This window comes from Pseudorca crassidens, chromosome 1 (assembly GCF_039906515.1).
Source record: "Pseudorca crassidens isolate mPseCra1 chromosome 1, mPseCra1.hap1, whole genome shotgun sequence".
In the NCBI taxonomy this organism is placed as follows: Eukaryota; Metazoa; Chordata; class Mammalia; order Artiodactyla; family Delphinidae; genus Pseudorca; species Pseudorca crassidens.
Genome location: NC_090296.1, coordinates 88,122,561 through 88,147,232, shown reverse-complemented (window position 1 = coordinate 88,147,232; position 24,672 = coordinate 88,122,561). Strand labels below are relative to the sequence as shown.

Here is a 24,672-nt window from a genome sequence, read left to right as displayed (position 1 = left end):
TACAGTAATTCCTCTAACTCAATATATTTTCTTGAATGTCTAGCTCCTCCCTAGCTGTCCAGCCTTAATGCCTACAACTCTTCCACCAGTGTGTGGGATTGCCCAAATATGCTATGCTTCTGTGGCTTTGTACATGTTGTTCCTTATTCTGGGGATCTTCCCTCCCTAACCCCAATCATTATCCCTTCAGTAAACTCTTCCACAACCAGTCCCCCAAGATATAACCCCCTCACGCATCCCTTGTAGAAAATATTTTGCTGGCTGTCTACCACAGTTTCTCAGCCTCAGCCCTATTGACATTTTGGGCTGCCTAAGTCTTTGTTGCTGGGGCGCTGACCTGTGAACTTTAGAAGGTTTAGCAGCATTTCTGGCCTCTGATCACCAGTATCACCACCACCGCCGCTCCCCTCCATGTTGTGAGAACCAGAACTGTCTCCAGACATTGCCAAGTGTCTGTTGGGTATATGGGAGTGGGACCCACCCCCAGCTGAGAATCATCACTTTACACATTTCTATAGCACCCTAAACCTTTGTACATGCTTGTACATAATTATTTTAATTGTTCGATTGCATGTCTGCCCCTTCCCTAAGTTGTGAACAACTGCTGGGTTGTGCTGTGTCTTGCTTACCTTGACAGTACATGGCATTCATTCGATCAAATTCTTTGTCAAATAAATGGCTATGAAATGCTGATGATCACCTAGAAACGATGTCCCCAAGTAAAAAAAATTTTTTTTTGTTGCATCTTGAATGTTTTGTTGTTGGCTAAAATGTTTAACAATGTCTAGTAAAGATGATTGTATGAAAACCTGAAGTCTGCACATTCTTGAGTCTTTGGCCCTGGGGCAAGAGCAGTGGGCTAGAAGAGAGAAGCCTTGGGCTTCCCTGGTGGCGCAGTGGTTAAGAATCTGCCTGCCAATGCAGGGGACACGGGTTCGAGCCCTGGTCTGGGAAGATCCCACATGCCACGGAGCAACTGAGCCTGCGCTCTAGAGCCTGTGCTCTGCAACAAGAGAAGCCAAGACAATGAGAAGCCCACGTACCGCAACGAAGAGTAGCCCCCACTTGCCTCAACTAGAGAAAGCCCATGAGCAGCAACAAAGACCCAATACAGCCCAGAATAAAAACAAACTAATAAATAAATTTATTAAAAAAGAAAAAAAAGAAGAGAGAAGCTGTGTCTCCCACCAGAACAATGAGTAACTTTGGTTGATGTTTAACTCCTCTGGGCATCAGTTCTTCCACCATAAAGTATGAGTTCCTAAGACTCCCCTTCCACCTCCAAAGTTTGTGATTCCACATCCTATGTAGCAAGAGTCCCAAATCTCACAAAAAGGCACTTCGAGCTTTTATTTCACTATTTAAAAATGAAGTTTTGTGCAGCGGGACAGTGATGTTTAAGAAACTACATACCAGGTTTTACCATAGAATTGGTACCAGGAGATGGGAAACAAAAACAAAGTCATAAACCAAAGTTACTTTTCTTTTCCAAGCCTCAATTTTATCGTATATAAAATAGAGATGATAGGGAATTGCCTGGCGGTCCAGTGGTTAGGACTCCATGCTTCCACTGAAGAGGGTATGTGTTCAATCCCTGGTCGGGGAACTAAGATCCCACAAGCCACATGGTGTGGCCCCAAAATAAAAAAATTAAAATAAAAATAGAGATAATAATACTTACCTCATAGGATTGTGGTGAGGATTAAATGAGATGATGTATGTAAAGTGCTTAACAGTACCTGGCACATAGTGAGCACCCAATAAATGGTCGTAGCTATTATTATTGTTATTGCACTAACATTCGTATAGAAAATAGTTTACAAAACTAATGCCCCTTCAAATTAACTTTGTCTTGAAATATAACAAGAAATGTAAGTAGGTATTAATCTTCAAGGACTCCATGGAGCTGAATATAAATTAAAAGTTCAATTTTCCATCTTCTAGACTCCAAGGAAGCTACTGAGAAGTCAGTTATTTCCTCTTTTATGCCTCGGCAGCACCTGGCAGATATTTCTGTCATAGCTTTTATTTCACTGCATTATTTCTTTTATTATAACTATTTTCACATCTCTTCCCCACTAGCTGTGAGCTTCTTGGAGACTGTCTTATTCATCTTTTTAACTATATACGTCTATCACACTATCAGAATTTAATAAATACTAGGCAAATGAGCAGATGAATGAAAGAATTAATGAGTGGTCCATGCCCAGCAATGCACTGCACCTTCTCTTTTCTGGTTGGAGAATACAGCAGCTGCTACTTCTGTGACTTGGCCTCGTTCAGAGGAAAGGAAGAGAGAAATTTGTTCTCTAAAGGCTCTCATCTCAGCAGGGAAGCCAAGTGCTGTCGGTAACTGCTACCTCTATCTTGTCACACCATGCTGGCCGCCCCTCTGCCCTCCCTTTAGAGGGTCAGTGATGCTGGCAGAGTCATACCTGGGGCCACATGCCTTCTCCATGCCACTCCACAGGAGAAAGGACTATGCCCTGTAGGATCTTTTTGCCTGCTGAAAGCTAAGGGGGCAGGGAAGGGCCCATGTCCAATGCTGCCCTGATTAATGTTCCCCACACAAGAGGGTTATCATGTTAGAGCTGTCTGTAAATAGTCCCTGGATAGTGAAACAAAAAACATTTTCTCAAAGTTGGAAATCCATCTGCATAATACCATGAAACTGAACTATGAAATTGGAGATGGAAAAAGAAAACATGTTTTACTTTCAAAATACTATGTACTAACAAATGTCTAAAACTGTGATAAATAAGGAAACCAGTAGGAGAGAACCATTGGGAGTGCCTGTGCATTTGTGCAAGTGCCGCTGCTGTTCCCTGCTCTTGTTGCAGGGAAACTACTGTTTTAGAGACAAGACACTGAGCCAATGATATCATTGAAACCTACTTCCCTGGGATAGTCATCTCAGTATGCAGATTTTAATATGAAATCAGTGGGATCTAATTGATATAGCTAAGGAAAGGATCTAAAAGTTTATCCATCTTAACAATTTTAGGTTCTCAGAGAGTAACTTGTTTCTTCTGGCAGGTGTGCTTAACATTTGCTGCAGGGATGAATTCAGTGTGGATCAGACAATAGAAAGACCAATCCTTGCTGAAAGATGCCTCTGACTTCTCCACTCTGTCTCTCTTAACCCTTTTCTTGAACAGCTTGATTTTAATCAGTGATTGATGAAATCCTCACATATTATAGCTCAAGAAGTTTGGCTTTAGTTCCCTGCCGTAACCTCAGGGAACATCAGGAAACAGCTAATTTAAATTGCCAGATTATCTCACTGTGAGGCTAACTTGTTCTAAGGCTAGATCAGTCATAAAGTGGATAAATTTGATTGTCCAACCTCTTCTAATCCATTTCTACTCTGGTCAAATGAGCTTCCACTTTTCCAGAAAGGTACCTGAAAGCTAAATCCAAACCGCCACAGCTGTTCTCTCAATTCCTATCATTGCTACCTCAGACCAACAGCCGTCTCCAAAGAGCTGCCATAGCTCAAAAGACTTGCACAGCCCTGCTGGCTGTGCTAAAATGAAACTGCTAACATCAAGGGCAAGAGAGTACCAGTGCATTACCACATTCCTCAGACCAAGGGTACTTTCATCCTTTTTCTTATACATTTCAGAAAATTCACTTCTATTTTGGGAGGAAAATCGACACCAGGACCTTTCCTTCCTGATCCTACCTCCATGTTTTCTCCCCAGTTTTCAAGCAGTATCTTCAACCCTCACTGATATCATGCTGAATCCTTAAGAATCCTTCTCTGGAGGCTCTTTATCAGAGCCTTTAATGGTTCCTTAGCAACTGTAGAATAAAATCTAAACTCCATAACACAGCACACAATGCTCTACTCAGGATGTGGCCTTAATATTCTTTTCTAGCTTTAGTTCTTACTTCTTCCCACAGCCATGTACAATAGTCAGCCAACCTATTCACACTAATGTGCCTGTGGCAGCTCCCTTCCTTCAACTTCTGTTCTTACATCCTGTTGGGTTCCTGCTGTTGCCTAGATGTATGTGTGAAGTGCCTTGTACTGTGCCTGGAAAATAGCTATTGTTTAATAAATAGCAGGTGTCATTATTAATACCTTCTTGCTTCAATTCTTAAGAAAAATAAGTCATACTCCCACTAAAATAAACCCTTGACCCTTGCCTAATGCTTATATTCCAAATTTCCCTATCAAACTTTCCTCCCAGATGATCTGGGCTAGACAATGAAGTAATAAAAGTCAGTGTCCCCAAACATATCTATGATGATAGTAATCAAAAAAGTGGTTGCCTGTGGGGGATGGGGATTGACTAGATGGGAACTTTCTGGAATGATGGAATTGTTTTATGTGTGTGCGTGTGTGTGTGTGTGTGTATGTATGTGTGTGTATATATATATATATATTTTTTTTTTTTTTTTTTTTTGCTGACAAAGCAAAAGACTTTACTGAGAAGGGGCACCCAGGTGGAGAGCAACAGGGTAAGGGAACTCAGGAGAACTGCTCTGGAATTGTTCTATATTTTGATTGGGGTGCTGGTCCTGTGAATGTACATAATTGCCCCAGCTCATCTAATTATACACTTTAAGATCAGTGAATTTTTATGTCTGTAAAATTTATCTCAATTTTTCAGAAAAGTCAGAATCCCCTCTATTTTTTCCCTAAAGCAGAGATCAAAAACTCAAATGTCTACATGAGTTTGGTAGATAAGGTAAAAATGTAGTGGACTGGGTAGAACACAATAGGGAGGGTCAAGGGCTGCTGGCAAGCTGGAGAGAGTATGCTCTTTTTCCTGATCACATGGGCAATATATGCAAAAGCAGAATCTGTATATTTAATAGGCACCTCTCAGGTGTTTCGATCATTAGCCAAGTTTGTGATACACTATGCTATGTGACAGAGCAATTAACAGTCTCCAAAGTGGAACACACAAGATGTCCTATTGAAATGCAGGAAGTTCTACATCTAATATTTAGAACTTTTTTCTTTTAAAAAAATTTTCATGTTGTTTTTCTTCCTCGTTTTATTTTATTTTATTTTAATAAATTTATTTATTTATTTTTGGCTGCATTGAGCCTTAGTTGCTGCATGTGGGCTTTCTCTAGTTGCGGCGAGCAGGGGCTACTCTTCATTGCGGTGCACGGGCTTCTCATTGCGGTGGCTTCTCTTGTTGTGGAGCATGGGCTCTAGGCACATGGGCTTCAGTAGTTGTGGCACGTAGGCTCTAGAGCACAGGCTCAGTAGTTGTGGCACACGGGCTTAGTTGCTCCACAGCATGTGGGATCTTCCCAGACCAGGGCTCGAACCCATGTCCCCTGCATTGGCAGGCGGATTCTTAACCACTGCGCTACCAGGGAAATCCCCTCATTTCAGTTTAGAAAATACAAGGAAACCCACGGAAGGAAGTATACCCATTTATCTTGCATATCCTGTGCTAAGACAAGCAACTGAAGTTTGGAGTATGAGCTATTGCAGAGAATGCAGTGTGTAGAACAGACATTATGCTGGGATGGGCATTGCTCCATTGGCACAACTGAGCCTCCATGGAGGAAAGCAACACTGCTACAACCATTGAAAGTAAGGAACAAGCTTTACTGCACATTTCATTATGAGGGAAAAGGAGAGAGCACAGTAGAAATCATGTCCTCTCTAATTCTAAAGTACAGATGGAATTGTGAGTCCTTTGTGATTTTCTTCAAAAGAAAAAAGTGTGTGTGTGTGTGTGTGTGTTGGGGGTCTGTGGGAAGCAGTGATGAGGTCTTCTCAAGCCTGTGACCCAGTCAGGCTGCAGGAGCAGCTAGGATGGTGATGCAGTGATGTATTTGTCCAAAGAGAAGCAGACCAACTTGTTGATTAGCTGACCAGTATGGTGGAAGGCAGGCACACCTGTAAGCCTAGGATGAAGGGAGCCTCTCTCTGGTGTGGCAGGTCAGAGAGCACAGAACCACAGCTCTAGATTCCAGTGTGTCTAGGTGACTCCTCAGGCTGGTTTCAAAGGCCACCAGGAGTCCCAGCAGGACATGGTGCCTGATTGTATACCTACCTCCACCTTGCTGGTTGGAGAGATGGTCAGAAAGGACTGACTTCCTTTTATTCCAGTGGAGTCAGGATATTCAGAAAAACCAGGAAGATATCACCCTGCCTGCTCCATTAATTAAAATAAAGTTCCCATTACTCTAAGCAAGACTCAGTATAATAGTTGCATAAACAAGAATGAAGTTTATTCATCTCTCAAGTAAAAGCCCGAACTTGTAGGTGGCTCTGGTTTGCAAACTTGTCGGTCTCTCAGGTTCCTTCCATCTTGTTCCATCATCTCTAGGATGTTGCCCTTATTTACATGACCCAAAATGCTCACATGTGGCCAATTAAAAATTGATTGTTATGAGAAAGAAAGGAAAATTTGCTTTGAGGACAACCACCAGTCTCTGGCACACTATGACAACCAAGTCCAGTCCTGCAGCATGAAACAAAACAAATCAAAAGGTAGTCTCATTGTGTGTGGGAAATGAAAAAAAAATTTATATACTCCAGAGAACAATTTTTAAAATCAGGCGTTTTTAACTCCGTGCACTGAATGCCAACAACCCACCGTTTCTGCACAAGGACATGGAAGAATCTAGCTAGCTTGTCTGTCTGTCCTGAGCAACACAGCACACATCATATATAGATGCGGTGGTACAGATGGCAGCTGATTTTTTTCAAACAAACTGGGCAATTTCTAGTATATTTAAGGGAAGTGCAGAGGCACTGACTACAGAAGATGTGGCCACATTGTGTAGAGTAGATATGTCGTTTACTCAGTTCAATCTCTAAGTACCCATCCCTACAAATTCGACACCAGATATAACCAGGTAGTGTGCAACTTAAAGTTTCTTCTTCCAGGGCATTATGGTAGGCACTGTTGGTCACAGATACATCTCTGTCCCTCATCAACCCCTCCTTATCACTGCTCACCACACAGCTGCCAGTTTGGCCTTGGAGTGACCTTGTATTTCCCCTTGGCCTCCTCCTTTCTTCAGTAATCACAACAGAGTCATGGTGAGTTAGGTCAATCACTGCAGGTTCTAGAGAGTCACAAGTGAGGTCAATTATTTCATCACTTTCCCCAAGTTCTATCAGTTCCACTTCCAAGATCACCTCAGGAGTTGTGCCTCCTTCCCCAGATGTACCGAATTCTCGTGCTTGTCTGGAATTCACCCTAGTACCATAGCACATTCTTGTGTTCATTGTGCTTTTTGGATCCAGTATTCAGAGAAATAAGTGACCTGTGCCAAAGTTTACAGTGAATGCTAAAGTCCTCAATGTCCCACAGCTCTTGGCCAGTCAGTCTCTGACTTACATAAGAATTTATGGTCCACATTTTCTGGTATATTTGAACTCTGATTCTGGTTCCATTCCTGTCTCCATATCCACAACTGCTGTGTTCCCACAGTGGGGTGGGGTGAATCTTCTGGGAGCCACTTATGAGAAAGCTCAATCTGAATTTTTAACTGAAAAAAATGAGACAAAGTTTAAGCATTAGTAGTACTTAAAATAAGATTGACAGCAGTATAAAGTATATAGATAGAGAAAAATGTGTACTCAAAAGTTTTTGATAACTCTGCATTCTCCAGAATAGGTCACAAAACAAGGCCACAAAACAAGTCTCAGTAAATTTAAGAAAACTGAAATTCATATCAAGCATCTTTTCCAGTCACAATGCTATGAGACTAGAAATCAACTACAAGGAAAAAAAAAGACCACACAAACACATGGAGGCTAAACAGTATGCTACTAAACAACCACTGGATCACTGAAGGAATCAAAGAAGAAATTAAAAATATACCTGGAGACAAATGAAAACAAAAACATGATCCAAAAATCTGTGGGACGCAGTAGAAGCAGTTCTAAGAGGGAAGTTTATAGCGATACAAGCCTAACTCAGGAAACAAGAAAAATCTCAAATAAACAACCTAACCTTACACCTATAGAAACTAGAAAAAGAAGAACAAAACTCAAAATTAGTGAAAGGAAAGAAATCATAAAGATCAGAGTGGAAATAAATGAAATAGGGACTTAAAAAATAGAAAAAAATCAATAAAACTAAGAGCTGGTTCTTTGAAAAGATAAACAAAATTGGTCAAACTCTAGCCAGACTCATCAAGAAAAAGAGAGGCCCCAAATAAATGAGAACAGAAATGAAAAAGGAGAAGTTACAACTGACACCACAGAAATACCAAGTATCATAAGAGATTACTGGGAACAATTATATGCCAATAAAGTGGACAACCTAGAAGAAATGGAAAAAATCCTAGAAATGTACACTCTCCCAAGACTGAACCAGGAAGAAACAGACCACTTTACCAGTAATGAAATTGAATCAGTAACCAAAAAACTCCCAACCAAAAACAAGCCCATGACCAGATGGTTTCACAGGTGAATTCTACCATTAAGAGAAGAGTTAACACCTATCCTCCTATCCTACTCAAACTATTCCAAGAAAAATGCAGAGGAAGGAATGCTTCTGAACTCATTTTACAAGACCAGCGTCACTCTGATGCCAAAACCAAACAAATATCAGAAAAAAGAAAATTATAGGCCAACATCCCTGATGAACATAGATGCAAAAATCCTCAACAAAATATTAGCAAATCAAATTCAACAAACCTTAAAAGGATCATACATCATTATCAAGTGAGATTTATCCCAGAGATGCAAGGATGGTTTGATATCCACAAATCAATCAATGTGATACATCACATTAACAAATTGAATAATAAAAATCATATGATCATCTCAATAGATGCAAAAAAATAAGGTTTTGACAAAATTCAACATTTACTTATGATCAAAATCTTTCAGTGAGAGAGTGGCATGGACTAATATATACTACCAAATGTAAAATAGATAGCCAGTGTGAAGCAGCCACATAGCATAGGGAGATCAGGTCGGTGCTTTGTGACCACCTAGAGGGGTGGGATAGGGAGGGTGGGAGGGAGATACAAGAGGGAGGAGATATGAGTATATGTGTATATGTATAGCTGATTTACTTTGTTATAAAGCATAAACTAACACACCATTGTAAAGCAATTATACTCCAATAAAGATGTTTAAAAAACAAAAAACTGTCAGTGAAGTGGGTATAGAAGGAACATACCTCAACATAATAAAGGCCACATATGACAAGCCCACAACTAACATTATACTCAGTGGTGAAAAGCTGAAAGCATTTCCTCTGAGATCAGGAACAAGACAAGGATGCCTACTCTCACCACTTTTATTCAACATAGTATTGGAAGTCCTAACCATTGCAATCAGACAAGAAAAAGAAATAAAAGGAATCCAAGTTGGAAAGGAAGAAGTAAAACTGTCATTGTTTGCAGATGACTTTATACTATATGTAGAAATTCCGAAAGACACCACCAAAAAACTACTAGAACTCACCAATGAATCTGGTAATTCTAAAATTTGTATGGAAACATAATAGACCCTGAATAGGCAAAATAATCTTGAGAAAGAAGAACAAAGCTGAAGGTATCACATGCCCTGGTTTCAAACTATACTACAAAGCTACAGTCATCAAAACAGTATGGTACTGGCACAAAAACAGACACATAGATCAATGGAACAGAACAGAGTGGCCAGAAATGAACACACACTTATATGGGCAATTAACCTAGGACAAACAAGGCAAGAATATACAATGGAGAAAAGATAGCCTCTTCAGTAAATGATGTTGTGAAAACTGGATAGCTACATGCAAAAAAACAACTGGATTACTTTCTCACACTATACACAAAAATAAATTCAAAATGAATTAAAGATTTAACTGTAAGACCTGAAACAATAAAACTTCTAGAAGAAAACAAAGGCAGTAAGCTCTCTGACATCAGTATTAGTAATATGTCTTTGGATATGTCTCTTCAGGCAAGGGAAATGAAAGCAAAAATAACCAAATGGGACTGCATCTAAGTTTTTGCACAGCAAAGGAAACTATTAACAAAATGAAAAGGCCACCTACGGAATAGGAGAAGGTATTTGTAAATGATATATCCAATAAGGGGTTAATATCCACAATATACAAAGAACTCATATAACTCAACATCAAAAAAACAAACAACCTGATTAAAAAATGGGCCGAGGGTCTAAACAGGCATTTTTCCAAGGAAGACATATAGATGGTTACAGACATATGAAAAGATGCTCAACATCACTAATCATCAGTGAAATGCAAATCAAAACCACAATGAGATATCACCTCACACCCATCAGAATGGATATTATCAAAAAGACAGCAAATAGGGCTTCCCTGGTGGTGCAGTGGTTGAGAGTCTACCTGCCGATGCAGGGGACACGGGTTTGTGCCCCGGTCCGGGAAGATCCCACATTCTGTGGAGCAGCTGGGCCCGTGAGCCATGGCCACTGAGCCTGCGCATCCGGAGCCTGTGCTCTGCAGTAGGAGAGGCCACAGCAGTGAGAGGCCCATGTACCTCAAAAAAAAAAAAAAAAAAAAAGACAGCAAATAACAAGTGTTGGCAAGGATGTGGAGAAAAGGGAACACTTGTGAACTGTTGGTGGGAATGTAAACTGGTACAGCCACTATGGAAAGCAGTATGGAGATTACTCAAAAAATTAAAAATAGAACTATCGTGTGATCCAGCATTTCCACTCCTGAGTATTTATCCAAAGAAAACAAAAACACTAATTAGAAAAGATATATGCACCCCTGTGTTCATTACAGCATTATTTACAATAGCCAAGATATGGAAGCAACCTAAATGCCCATCAATAGATGAATGGATAAAGAAGTTCTGGTATGTATGTGTATATATATTGGGTTGGCCAAAAAGTTCATTTGGGTTTTCCCATAAAATATTACAGATTATATATATATATATATATATATATATATATATAATGGAATATTACTCAGCCATAAAAAAGAATGAAATCTTGCGTTTTTGACAACATGGATGGACCTAGAGGGTATTGTGCTAAGTGAAATAAATCAGAGAAAGACAAATACTGTCTGATTTCACTTATACGTGGAATCTAAAAATCAGAACAAATGAACAAACATAAAAAAACAGAAACAGAGTTATAATTACAGAGAACAAACAGGTTGTTGCCAGAGGGGCAGTGGTGGGGGAGGAAAGGAATAGATGAGGGAGATTAAGAGGTACAAACATCCAGTTGCAAAATAAATAAGCCATGGGTATAAAATGTACAGTGTGTAGAATATAGTCAATAACTATGTAATATCTTTGTATGGTGACACTATAATAATGGTGACTATTTTGAAATGTATAGAAATATTATATTGTGTGACAGGAACTAATATAGTGTTGTAGGTTAACTATACTTCAAAAACAAACTCATAGAAAAAGAGACCATATTTGTGGTTACCAGAGGCAGGGGTTTGTGGGAGGGGAATTCAATGATGGCAGTCAAAAGGTACAAATTTACAGTTATAAGATAAATAAGTATAGGGATGTAATGTACAACATGATAAATATAAGTAACAGCAGGATGTTATATATAAAAATTGTTAAGAGAGTAAATCCTAAGAGTTCTCATAACGAGGAAAAATTTTTTTCTATTTAATTTTGTATCCATATGAAATGACGGATGTTCAGTAAACTTATTGTGATAATTGTTTCGTGATGTAACACCTTAAACTTATACAGTGCTGTATGTCAATTATATCTCAATAAAACTGGAAGAAAAAATAAGTGTTGGCGAGGATGTAGAAAAATTGGGACTCTCATATACTGCTGTTGGGAAGGTAAAATGGTGTGGCACTTCTGGAAAACAGTCTGGCAGTTCCGCAAAAGGTAAACATAACTATATGGTAAACATATAGTTACTATATGACCCAGCAATTCCACTCCTAGGTATATACCCAAGAGAATTGAAAACTTCTGTTCACACTGAAAAGTTGTACATGAATGTCAATAATAGTATTATTTTTATTTTATTTTTTATTTTAAAAAAATTTATTTAATTTATTTATTATTTTTGGCTGTGTTGGGTCTTCATTGCTGCATGCGGGCTTTCTCTAGTTGAGGTGAGCAGGAGCTACTCTTTGTCGTGGTGTGCGGGCTTCTCATTGCAGTGGCTTCTCTTGTTGCGAAGCACAGGCTCTAGGCGCCAGGCTTCACTAGTTGTGGCTCACGGGCTTCAGTAGTTGTGGCGCACAGCCTCAGTTGCTCCATGGCATGTGGGATCTTCCCGGACCAGGGCTCGAACCCATGTCCCGTGCATTGGCAGGCGGATTCTTAACCACTGCACCACCAGGGAAGCCCAGTAATAGTATTATTTTTAATAGCCAAAAAGTGGAAACAACCCAAATGCTCATTAATTGATGAATGAATAAATAAAATGTGGTATAGTCCTACAATGGAATATTATTCAGCAATAAAAAAGAAATGAAGTGCCAGTACTTGCTATAATGGATGATCTTTGAAAACATCATATCAAATGACAGAAGCCAGTCACAGAAGACCACATACTGTATGATCCCACTTATATGATAAATCAAGAATAGGCAAATCCATAGGGACAGAAAGATTAGTGGTTCCTTAGGGCTGGGGGTGGTTGGGGAGAAATGGGGAGTGATGTCTAATCGGTACAGTGTTTTTTCGGGGGGTGATGAAAATGTTCTAATATTGAGAAAATGGTTGCACAACTCCATGAATATACTGTAACCCACTGAAGTACATTATAAATAGGAAGATTTTATGGTTTGTGATTTATACCTCAATAAAGCTTTAACGAAAACAAATACCTTAAGATGCCATAGAAATATTACACAAAACAGTGTGAGATATCTAAATTTAGACAAGCCCTGGAACCTGGGAGCCCCAGAAGGAAATGGGGAGAGCCCAGAGGAGGCTTTGACGAATACAAATACCTTAATAAAGCTTTAGCAAAAACAAATACCTTAAGATGCCATAGAAATATTTCACAAAACCGTGTGAGATATCTAAATTTAGACACAAGCCCTCGAACCGGGGAGCCCCAGAAGAAAATGGAGGGAGCCCAGAGGAGGGTGCAGTGCTCAATGCTCCACCCGATGGCGCCGACCTACTTACTGAGTCAGTTCTTATCTTAGACCCCACAAACACCTGTCTCTCATCGGATCACTTACCTTCGTGACCAGCCTGCCCCTCCTCCGGTCTGCATTCAGGGAAAGACAACCTTGGGGGTGACACCGGGCAGCCCTGCAAAACAGTGCCCACCACCCTCGACTCCACCCAGGCAGCCAGCAGCTCATCAATGACCTAGTGTTTTGTCCGGTTGCGCCCTGTGAGCTATCCAGTGAGAATAGAGCAGGAAGCCTGCGCTCCAGCGGCCTGCCACTTTCCGGCCCCTCCGCTGCTTGTCGGTCCGCTCGGGACCGAGCCTGAACCAGCCGAACCTGGCGCCTAACTACACTGGGCAGGGAAAGAGCACCAAGGAACCAGAGGCCAGGGAAGAAAAGGAGAAGTCGAGGAAGGGGGCGGCGCGGGAGCGGGTACTCATGGTGAACGCGCCCAGGCTGGCGGCAGCGCCCAGTGAAGAACAAAACCAAGGTCACGGAGCAGCAGTCGCGGCGCTTATTCCCACCCACCCGATGGCAGCAATCACTGGGGTTTTCTCTCCTTTCAACCCGCTATTTTAGTTTCTCAACTGACCAATCAAAATCCGAGCCCGTGGTAGCTCGTCGCAAGTCTCTGGGCAGAAAGAGCTGTTCCAGGTTAGAAAAGGGGACTTTCCCGTCCCTAGTGTGTGTGTGTGTGTGTCTCTCTCTCTCTCTCTCTCTCTCTCTCTCTCTCTCTCTCTCTCTCTCTCTCCCTCCCCCTCTCCTCATGTTTCCGAGAAAGGGGAAGGACCGGGTTGGTTGCTTGTTTTTTTTGTTTTTTTCTAGTCATTAGATCAGCAACTCTCACGCTGAGAAAAGTGGTTCTCAATGGAGGCGGTACGTCTCTCTAGGAGAAGTTTTACAAATTAACTGGGCTTCTTTTGCTTGCTCCAATGATGGGGTCCCTACGGTATTTAAGGGCTGAGGGCCAGGGACCCCAGCCTATACACACACTCTGTTTCTCTCTCTCTGCCTCTCTCTCTTTGAAAAACCTGCTTATACCAGCTCAGTACCAAGAAGTTTTCCCTTGTATCTCCTTGCTGTGGTTTTAGGTAATTTTATGTTTTCTAGTGGGCTGTGAAAATAAATAACCACTGGAGATAAAAGCAGTTGCCTAGAGCTTTACATTTTACAGAGCTCTTCTTATCACCATCCACTTCTCAGAATAACCCTTGAACAGAATCTCAGAGTAGACACTCCATATTCATTGAATGAATGATTGATCAAATAAATGAGTAAACTTTCTGATGTAGGGATGATTCTTCCATTTTATGGATATGGTGACAAAGAGTCAAGACAGTAATAATGACTTTTCCAATTTCTTTTATGGGGTTACGATACAAACTTAAACAGTAATATGACTTTTCCCATTCCTTCTGTGGAATTAGGATTTCAACTCAAATTGGGGTCCAATGGCATTCACACTTCAATGCCAGCTGCTTAGAAACTTTGAACTTTTATTGGAAGTTTGGGATAACATGTGTTGTGGGCCCAGTAGAGGAAGTTACCAGGAAACTCACAGTAGCTAACTGATGCCCCACCCATGGTCTATGAGCCCATCCTCAGCTTTTTCATATTTTGCTGCTATCAGCTGCACCTGCACATTACCGCAGTCCTGCAAATTACCCTCAGGCACTGGAGTGAGCTGAAAGTACCTGGGAGTTCTATGTTTCACCCCACTTCACCCTCCTGGCAGCCTATAGCCAAAGACAGGCTGATGTGGAATACCAAAGCCCAGCTCCTTTGTTTCAAGGCAGGACAAACTCTGATGTCTATTCCTTTATTCTGAACTCCCATGGGCATAGGTTGAGTGTAGGACTTCTGAAATCACACCCTCATTTGCCTTCTTCCCATTCCCTATCCTTCATCCCCCATGCCCTTATAGGTTTCTCCTGGAAGCCCTTTCTTTTTTTAAAAAAAAATATATATTTTATTTATTTTTTTATACAGCAGGTCCTTATTAGTCATCAATTTTATACACATCAGTGTATACATGTCAATCCCAATCACCCAATTCATCACACCACCACCACCACCCCCCACTGCTTTCCCCCCTTGGTGTCCATATGTTTGTTCTCTACATCTGTGTCTCAACTTCTGCCCTACAAACCGGTTCATCTGTACCATTTTTCTAGGTTCCACATATATGTGTTAATATACGATATTTGTTCTCCTCTTTCTGACTTACTTCACTCTGTATGACAGTCTCTAGATCCATCCACGTCTCTACAAATGACCCAGTTTCGTTCCTTTTTATGGCTGAGTAATATTCCATTGTATATATGTACCACATCTTCTTTATCCATTCGTCTGTCAATGGGCATTTAGGTTGCTTCCATGACCTGGCTATTGTAAATAGAGCTGCAATGAACATTTTGGTGCATGACTCTTTTTGAATTATGGTTTTCTCTGGGTATATGCCCAGTAGTGGGTTTGCTGGGTCATATGGTAATTCTATTTTTAGTTTTTTAAGGAAATTCCATACTGTTCTCCATAGTGGCTGTATCAATTTACATTCATACCAACAGTGCAAGAGGGTTCCCTTTTCTCCACACCCTCTCCAGCATTTGTTGTTTGTAGATTTTCTGATGATGCCCATTCTAACTGGTGTGACGTGATACCTCATTGTAGTTTTGATTTGCATTTCTCTAATAATTAGTGACGTTGAGCAACTTTTCATGTGCTTCTTGGCCGTCTGTATGTCTTCTTTGGAGGAATGTCTATTTAGGTCTTCTGCCCATTTTTGGATTGGGTTGTTTGTTCTTTTCATACTGAGCTGCATGAGCTGTTTATATATTTTGGAGATTAATCCTTTGTCCGTTGATTCATCTGCAAATATTTTCTCCCATTCTGAGGGTTGTCTTTTCGTCTTGTTTATGGTTTCCTGGGCTGTGCAAAAGCTTTGAAGTTTCATTAGGTCCCATTTGTTTATTTTTGTTTTTATTTCCATTTCTCTAGGAGGTGGGTCAAAAAGGATCTTGCTGTGATTTATGTCAAAGAGTGTTCTTCCTAGGTTTCCCTCTGGGAGTTTTATAGTGTCCGGTCTTACATTTAGGTCTCGAATACATTTTGAGTTTATTTTTGTGTATGGTGTTAGGGAATGTTCTAATTTCATTCTTTTACATGTAGCTGTCCAGTTTTCCCAGCACCATTTTTTGAAGAGACTGTCTTTTCTCCATTGTATATCCTTGCCTCCTTTGTCATAGATTAGTTGACCATAGGTGCATGGGTTTATCTCCAGGCTTTCTATCTTGTTCCATTGATCTATGTTGCTGTTTTTGTGCCAGTACCATATTGTCTTGATTACTGTAGCTTTCTAGTATAGCCTGAACTCAGTGAGTCTGATTCCTCCAGCTCCGTTTTTTTCCCTCAAGACTGCTTTGGCTATTCGGGGTCTTTGGTGTCTCCATACAAATTTTAAGATATTTTGTTCTAGCTCTGTAAAAAATGCCATTGGTAATTTGATAGGGATTGTACTGAATCTATAGATTGCTTTGGGTAGTATAGTCATTTTCACAGTATTGATTCTTCCAATCCAAAAAGATGGTATATCTCTCCATCTGTTGGTATCATCTTTACGTTCTTTCATCAGTGTCTTATAGTTTTCTGCATACAGGTCTTTTGTCTCCCTAGGTAGGTTTATTCCTAGGTATTTTACTCTTTTTGTTGCAATGGTAAATGGGAGTGTTTCCTTAATTTCTCTTTCAGATTTTTCATCATTAGTGTATAGAAATGCAAGACACTTTTGTGCGTTAATTTTGTATCCTGCAACTTTACCAAATTCATTGATTAGCTCTAGTAGTTTTCTGGTGTCATCTTTAGGATTCTCTATGTATAGTATTATGTCATCTGCAAACAGTAACAGTTTTACTTCTTCTTTTCCAATTTGTATCCCTTTTATTTCTTTTTCTTCTCTGACTGCCATGGCTGGGACTTCCAAAACTATGTTGAATAATAGTGGTGAGAGTGGACATCCTTCTGTTGTTCCTGATCTTAGAGGAAAGGCTTTCAGTTTTTCACCATTGAGAATGAAGTTTGCTGTGGGTTTGTCGTATATGGCCTTTATTATGTTGAGGTAAGTTCCCTCTATGCCCACTTTCTTAAGAGTTTATATCATAAATGGGTGTTGAATTTTGTCAAAAGCTTTTTCTGCATCTATTGAGATGATCATATGGTTTTTATTCTTCAGTTTGTTAATATGGTGTATCACATTGATTGATTTACATATATTGAAGAATCCTTGTATCCCTGGGATAAATCCCACTTGATCATGGTGTATGATCCTTTTAATGTGTTGCTGGATTCTGTTTGCTAGTATTTTGTTGAGGATTTTTGCATCTATGTTCATCAGTGATATTGGTCTGTAATTTTCTTTTTTTGTGATATCTTTGTCTGGTTTTGGTATCAGGGTGATGGTGGCCTCACAGAATGAGTTTGGGAGTGTTCCTTCCTCTGCAATTTTTTGGAAGAGTTTGAGAAGGATGGGTGTTAGCTCTTCTCTAAATGTTTGATAGAATTCACCTGTGAAGCCATTTGGTCCTGGACTTCTGTTTGTTGGAAGATTTTTAATCACAGTTTCAATTTCATTACTTGTGTTGGTCGGTTCATATTTTCTATTCCTTCCTGGTTCAGTCTTGGAAGGTTATACCTTTCTAAGAATTTGTCTGTTTCTTCCAGGATGTCCATTTTATTGGCATAGAGTTACTTGTAGTAGTCTCATAGGAGGCTTTGTATTTCTGCGGTGTCTGTTGTAACTTCTCCTTGTTCATTTCTAATTTTATTGATTTGAGTCATCTCCCTTTTTTTCTTGATGAGTCTGACTAATGGTTTATCAATTTTGTTTATCTTCTCAAAGAACCACCTTTTAGTTTTATTGATCTTTGCTACTGTTTTCTTTGTTTCTGTTTCATTTATTTCTGCTCTGATCTTTATGATTTCTTTCCTTCTGCTAACTTTGGGTTTTGTTTGTTCTTCTTTCTCTAGTTCCTTTAGGTGTAAGGTTAGATTGTTTACTTGAGATTTTTCTTGTTTCTTGAGGTAGGCTTGTATAGCTATAAACTTCCCTCTTAGAACTGCTTTTGCTGCATCCCATAGGTTTTGGATTGTCACGTTTTCATTGTCATTTGTCTCTAGGTATTTTTTTATTTCCTCTTTGATTTCTTCATTGATCTCTTGGTTATTTAGTAATGTATTATTTAGCCTCCATGTGTTTGTGTTTTTTACGTTTTTTCCCTGAAATTGATTCTAATCTCATAGCGTTCTGGTCATAAAAGATGCTTGATATGATTTCAATTTTCTTAAATTTACTGAGGCTTGATTTGTGACCCAAGATGTGATCTATCCTGGAGAATGTTCTGTGCGCACTTGAGAAGAAAGTGTAATCTGCTGTTTTTGGATGGAATGTCCTATAAATATCAATTAAATCTATCTGGTCTATTGTGTCGTTTAAAGCTTTTGTTTCCTTATTTATTTTCATTTTGGATGATCTGTCCATTGGCGTAAGCGAGGTGTTAAAGTCCCCCACTGTTATTGTGTTACTGTCGATTTCCTCTTTTATAGCTGTTAGCAGTTGCCTTTTGTATTGAGGTGCTCCTATGTTGGGTGTATATATATATATATATATATATATATATATATATATATACATTTTTATTGGAGTATAATTGCTTTACAATGGTGTGTTAGTTTCTGCTTTATAACAAAGTGAATCAGTTATACATATACATGTGTTCCCATATCTCTTCCCTCTTGCATGTCCCTCCCTCCCACCCTCCCTATCCCACCCCTCTACGTGGTCACAAAGCACAAAGCTGATCTCCCTGTGCTATGCAGCTGCTTCCCACTAGCTATCTATTTTACATTTGGTAGTGTATGTATGTCCATGCCACTCTCTCACTTTGTCACAGCTTACCCTTCCCCCTCCCCATATCCTTAAGTCCATTCTCTAGTAGGTCTGTGTCTTTATTCCTGTCTTACCCCAGGATATTCATGGCATTTTTTTTTCTTAAATTCCATATATATGGGTTAGCATACTGTATTTGTCTTTCTCTTTCTGACTTACTTCACTCTGTATGACAGACTCTAGGTCCATCCACCTCATTACAAATAGCTCAATTTCATTTCTTTTTATGGCTGAGTAATATTCCATTATATATGTGTGCCACATCTTCTTTATCCATTCATCCGATGATGGACACTTAGGTTGTTTCCACCTCCTGGCTATTGTAAATAGAGCTGCAATGAACATTTTGGTGCATGACTCTTTTTGAATTATGGTTTTCTCAGGGTATATGCCCAGTAGTGGGTTTGCTGGGTCATATGGTAGTTCTATGTGCAGTTTTTTAAGGAACCTCCGTACTGTTCTCCATAGTGGCTGTATCAATTCACATTCCCACCAGCAGTGCAAGAGTGTTCCCTTTTCTCCACACCCTCTCCAGCATTTATTGTTTCTAGAGTTTTTGATGATGGCTATTCTGACTGGTGTGAGATGATATCTCATTGTAGTTTTGATTTGCATTTCTCTAATGATTAATGATGTTGAACATTCTTTCATGTGTTTGTTGGCAGTCTGTATATCTTCTTTGGAGAAATGTCTATTTAGGTCTTCTGCTCATTTTTGGATTGGGTTGTTTGTTTTTTTGTTATTGAGCTGCATGAGCTGCTTGTAAATTTTGGAGATTAATCCTTTGTCAGTTGCTTCATTTGCAAATATTTTCTCCCATTCTGAGGGTTGTCTTTTGGTCTTGTTTATGGTTTCCTGTGCTGTGCAAAAGCTTTTAAGTTTCATTAGGTCCGATTTGTTTATTTTTGTTTTTATTTCCATTTCTCTAGGAGGTGGGTCAAAAAGGATCTTGCTGTGATTTCTGTCATAGAGTCTTCTGCCTATGTTTTCCTCTAAGAGTTTGATAGTTTCTGGCCTTACATTTAGGTCTTTAATCCATTTTGAGCTTATTTTTGTGTATGGTGTTTGGGAGTGATCTAATCTCTTACTTTTACATGTACCTGTCCAGTTTTCCCAGCACCACTTATTGAAGAGGCTGTCCTTTCTCCACTGTACATTCCTGCCTCCTTTATCAAAGATAAGGTGACCGTATGTGCGAGGGTTTATATCTGGGCTTTCTATCCTGTTCCATTGATCTATATTTCTGTTTTTGTGCCAGTACCATACTGTCTTGATTACTGTAGCTTTGTAGTATAGTCTGAAGTCAGGGAGCCTGATTCCTCCAGCTCCGTTTTTCGTTCTCAAGATTGCTTTGGCTATTTGGGGTCTTTTGTGTTTCCATACAAATTGTGAATTTTTTTGTTCTAGTTCTGTGAAAAATACCAGTGGTAGTTTGATAGGGATTGCATTGAATCTGTAGATTGCTTTGGTAGTAGATTCATTTTCACAATGTTGATTCTTCCAATCCAAGAACATGGTATGTCTCTCCATCTGATTGTATCATCTTTAATTTCTTTCATCAGTGTCTTATAATTTTCTGCATACAGGTCTTTTGTCTCCTTAGGTAGGTTTATTCCTAGATATTTTATTCTTTTTGTTGCAGTGGTAAATGGGAGTGTTTTCTTGATTTCACTTTCAGATTTTTCATCATTAGTGTATAGGAATGCCAGAGATTTCTGTGCATTAATTTTGTATCCTGCTACTTTACCAAATTCATTGATTAGCTCTAGTAGTTTTCTGTTAGCATCTTTAGGATTTTTTATGTATAGTGTCATGTCATCTGCAAATAGTGACGGCTTTACTTCTTCTTTTCCATTTTGGATTCCTTTTACTTCCTTTTCTTCTCTGATTGCTGTGGCTAAAACTTCTTAAACTATGTTGAATAAGAGTGGTGAGAGCAGGCAACTTTGTCTTGCTCCTGATTTTAGTGGAAATGCTTTCAGTCTTTTACCATTGAGGATGATGTTGGCTGTGGGTTTGTCATATATGGCCTTTATTATGTTGAGGAACATTCCCTCTATGCCTACTTTCTGGAGGGTTTTTATCATAAATGGGTGTTGAATTTTGTCGAAAGCTTTTTCTGCATCTATTGAGATTATCATATGGTTTTTATCCTTCAGTTTGTTAATATGGTGTATCACATTGATTGTTTTGTGTATATTGAAGAATCCTTGCATTCCTGGAGTAAACCCCACTTGATCATGGTGTATGATCCTTTTAATGTGCTGTTGGATTCTGTTTGCTAGTATTTTGTTGAGGATTTTTGCATCTATGTTCATCAGTGATATTGACCTATAGTTTTCTTTCTTTGTGACATCCTTGTCTTGTTTTGGTATCAGGGTGATTGTTGCCTCGTAGAATGAGTTTGAGAGTGTTCCTCCCTCTGCTATATTTTGCAAGAGTTTGAGAAGGATAGGTGTTAGCTCTTCTCTAAATGTTTGAAAGAATTAGCCTGTGAAGCCATTTGGTCCTGGGCTTTTGTTTGTTGGAAGATTTTTTTTTTTTTTTTTGTGGTATGTGGATCTCTCACTGCTGTGGCCTCTTCCATTGTGGAGCACAGGCTCTGGACGCGCAGGCTCAGAGGCCATGGCTCATGGGCCCAGCCACTCCGCGGCATGTGGGATCTTCCCGGACCGGGGCATTAACCTGTTTACCCTGCATCAGCAGGCGGACTCTCAACCACTGTGCCACCAGTGGAGCCCTGTTGGAAGATCTTTAATCACAGTTTCAATTTCAGTGCTTGTGATTTGTCTATTCATATTTTCTATTTCTTCCTGATTCAGTCTTGGCAGGTTGTGCATTTCTAAGAATTTGTCCATTTCTTCCAGGTTGTCCATTTTATTAGCATAGAGTTGATTTTAGTAATCTCTCATGATCTTTTGTATTTCCGCGGTGTCGGTTGTTACTTCTCCTTTTTCATTTCTCATTCTATTGATTTGAGTCCTCTCCCTTTTTTTCTTGATGAGTTTGGCTAATGGTTTATCAATTTTGTTTATCTTCTCAAACAACCAGCTTTTAGTTTTATTGATCTTTGCTATTGATTCCTTCATTTCTTTTTCATTTATTTCTGATCTGATCTTTATGATTTCTTTCCTTCTGCTAACTTTGGGTATTTTTTGTTCTTCTTTCTCTAATTGCTTTAGGTGCAAGGTTAGGTTGTTTATTCGAGATGTTTCCTGTTTCTTAAGGTAGAATTGTATTGCTATAAACTTCCCTCTTAGAACTGCTTTTGCTGCATCCCATAGCTTTTGGGCTGTCGTGTCTCCATTGTCATTTGTTTCTAGGTATTTTTTGATTTCCTCTTTGATTTCTTCAGTGATCACTTCGTTATTAATTAATGTATTGTTTAGCCTCCATGTGTTTGTATTTTTTACAGATCTTTTTCTGTAATTGATATCTAGTCTCCTAGTGTTGTGGTCGGAAAAGATACCTGATACAATTTCAATTTTCTTAGATTTACCAAGGCTTGATTTGTGGCCCAAGATATGATCTATCCTGGAGAATGTTCCATGAGCACTTGCGAAAAATGTGTATTCTGTTGTTTTTGGATGGAATGTCATATAAATATCAATTAAGCCCATCTTGTTTAATGTATCATTTAAAGCTTGTGGTTCCTTCTTTATTTTCATTTTGGATGATCTGTCCATTGGTGAAAGTGGGGTGTTAAAGTCCCCTACTATGAATGTGTTACTGTTGATTTCCCCTTTTATGGCTGTTAGTATTTGCCTTATGTATTGAGGTGCTCCTATGTTGGGTGCATAAATATTTACAATTGTTATATCTTCTTCTTGGATCGATCCCTTGATCATTATGTAGTGTCCTTCTTCGTCGCTTCTAATAGTCTTTATTTTAAAGTCTATTTTGTCTGATATGAGAATTGCTACTCCAGCTTTCTTTTGGTTTCCATTTGCATGGAATATCTTTTTCCATCCCCTCACTTTCAGTCTGTATGTGTCTGTAGGTCTGAAGTGGGTCTCTTGTAGACAGCATATATATGGGTCTTGTTTTTGTATCCATTCAGCCAGTCTGTGTCTTTTGGTTGGAGCGTTTAATCCATTCACGTTTAAGGTAATTTTTGATATGTATGTTCCTATGACCATTTTCTTAATTGTTTTAGGTTGGTTTTTGTAGGTCCTTTTCTTCTTTTGTGTTTCCCACTTAGAGAAGTTCCTTTAGCATTTGTTGTAGAGTTGGTTTGGTGGTGCTGAAGTCTCTTAGCTTTTGCTTGTCTGTAAAGCTTTTGATTTCTCCATCGAATCTCAATGAGATCCTTGCCAGGTAGAGCAATCTTGCTTGTAGCTTCTTCCCTTTCATCACTTTAAGTATATCATGCCACTCCCTTCTGGCTTGTAGAGTTTCTGCTGAGAAATCAGCTGTTAACTTTATTGGAGTTCCCTTGTATGTTATTTGTCATTTTTCCCTTGTTGCTTTCAATAATTTTTCTTTGTCTTTAATTTTTGCCAGTTTGATTACTATGTGTCTCGGCATGTTTCTCCTTGGGTTTATCCTGTATGGGACTCTCTGCGTGGAAGCCCTTTCTAAATACTAAATCACTTACATCCACTGGCTCAGGGCCTGCTTCTCCAAGAACTCAACCTAAGACATTTACTGACTCTTCAGATGATGAAAATGGTATGCAAAGTTGTAGATCGCTTAGCATACCAAAAAACCCACTTCAGGGCTTCCCTGGTGGCGCAGTGGTTGAGAGTCCGCCTGCCGATGCAGGGGACGTGGGTTCGTGCCCCGGTCCGGGAGGATCCCACATGCCGCGGAGAGGCTGGGCCCATGAGCCATGGCCGCTGGGCCTGCGCGTCCGGAGCCTGTGCTCCACAACGGGAGAGGCCACAGCAGTGAGAGGCCCGCGTACCGCAAAAAAAAAAAAAAAAAAAAAAACCACTTCAAATAACAGTATGGCATTGTGTGGCATCAAGAGTCCTCTCTGTTTTTTCTAAGTGAAAACAGTAAAAAGAGGAAGTGGGCCGTGGGGGAGGGGAAGGCTGCACATCACTGCGGTCTTTAGTTGGGCCTGTGTGCTCTAGAGATATAAATATCTCCTTAGTTTTGTAGACTTTTTAATCATCTATGTTGTGGAGGACTGAAGAAGATGAATAACTGTATCTAATTAATGAGAGAAGTTGTGTTGAATTTAGTGCATAATAAGTACTTGATACATGATCAAACTGTGATTTTTAATTGTATTTACTAGTTGTTTTTTTTTCTGTTAGCCCTTCTTATGCTCTCTAAAGTATCAGAATAGTGGGGTGTTTTCTTTTGCGGTATGCAGGCCTCTCACTGTTGTGGCCTCTCCCATTGCGGAGCACAGGCTCCGGACGCGCAGGCTCAGCGGCCATGGCTCACGGGCCCAGCCACTCCGCAGCATGTGGGATCTTCCTGGACCGGGGCACGAACCCGTGTCCCCTGCATCAGCAGGCAGATGCTCAACCACTGCACCACCAGGGAAGCCCCAGAATAGTTTTTAATGCATAAAGTTTCCAATTAAGGTTCTCACAGATACTTTATTTCTTAATATAACTGGGACCCAAATTTTAGTCTTCAATTTTTTTTTGTAAAAGCCTAGAATTCAAGGAAAGATGAGGCAAATTTTTGGCCCTAAAATCTTGATGGCTACATCGCAGACAAAAT

At 39.7% G+C, this 24,672-nt stretch overlaps 1 pseudogene; it reads right to left on the bottom strand.

Moving 5' to 3' along the window:
- Positions 1–6,185: 6,185 nt before the first annotated feature.
- On the bottom strand, positions 6,186–13,483 carry LOC137228729 (E3 ubiquitin-protein ligase RNF4 pseudogene; annotated as a pseudogene).
- Positions 13,484–24,672: the final 11,189 nt, after the last annotated feature.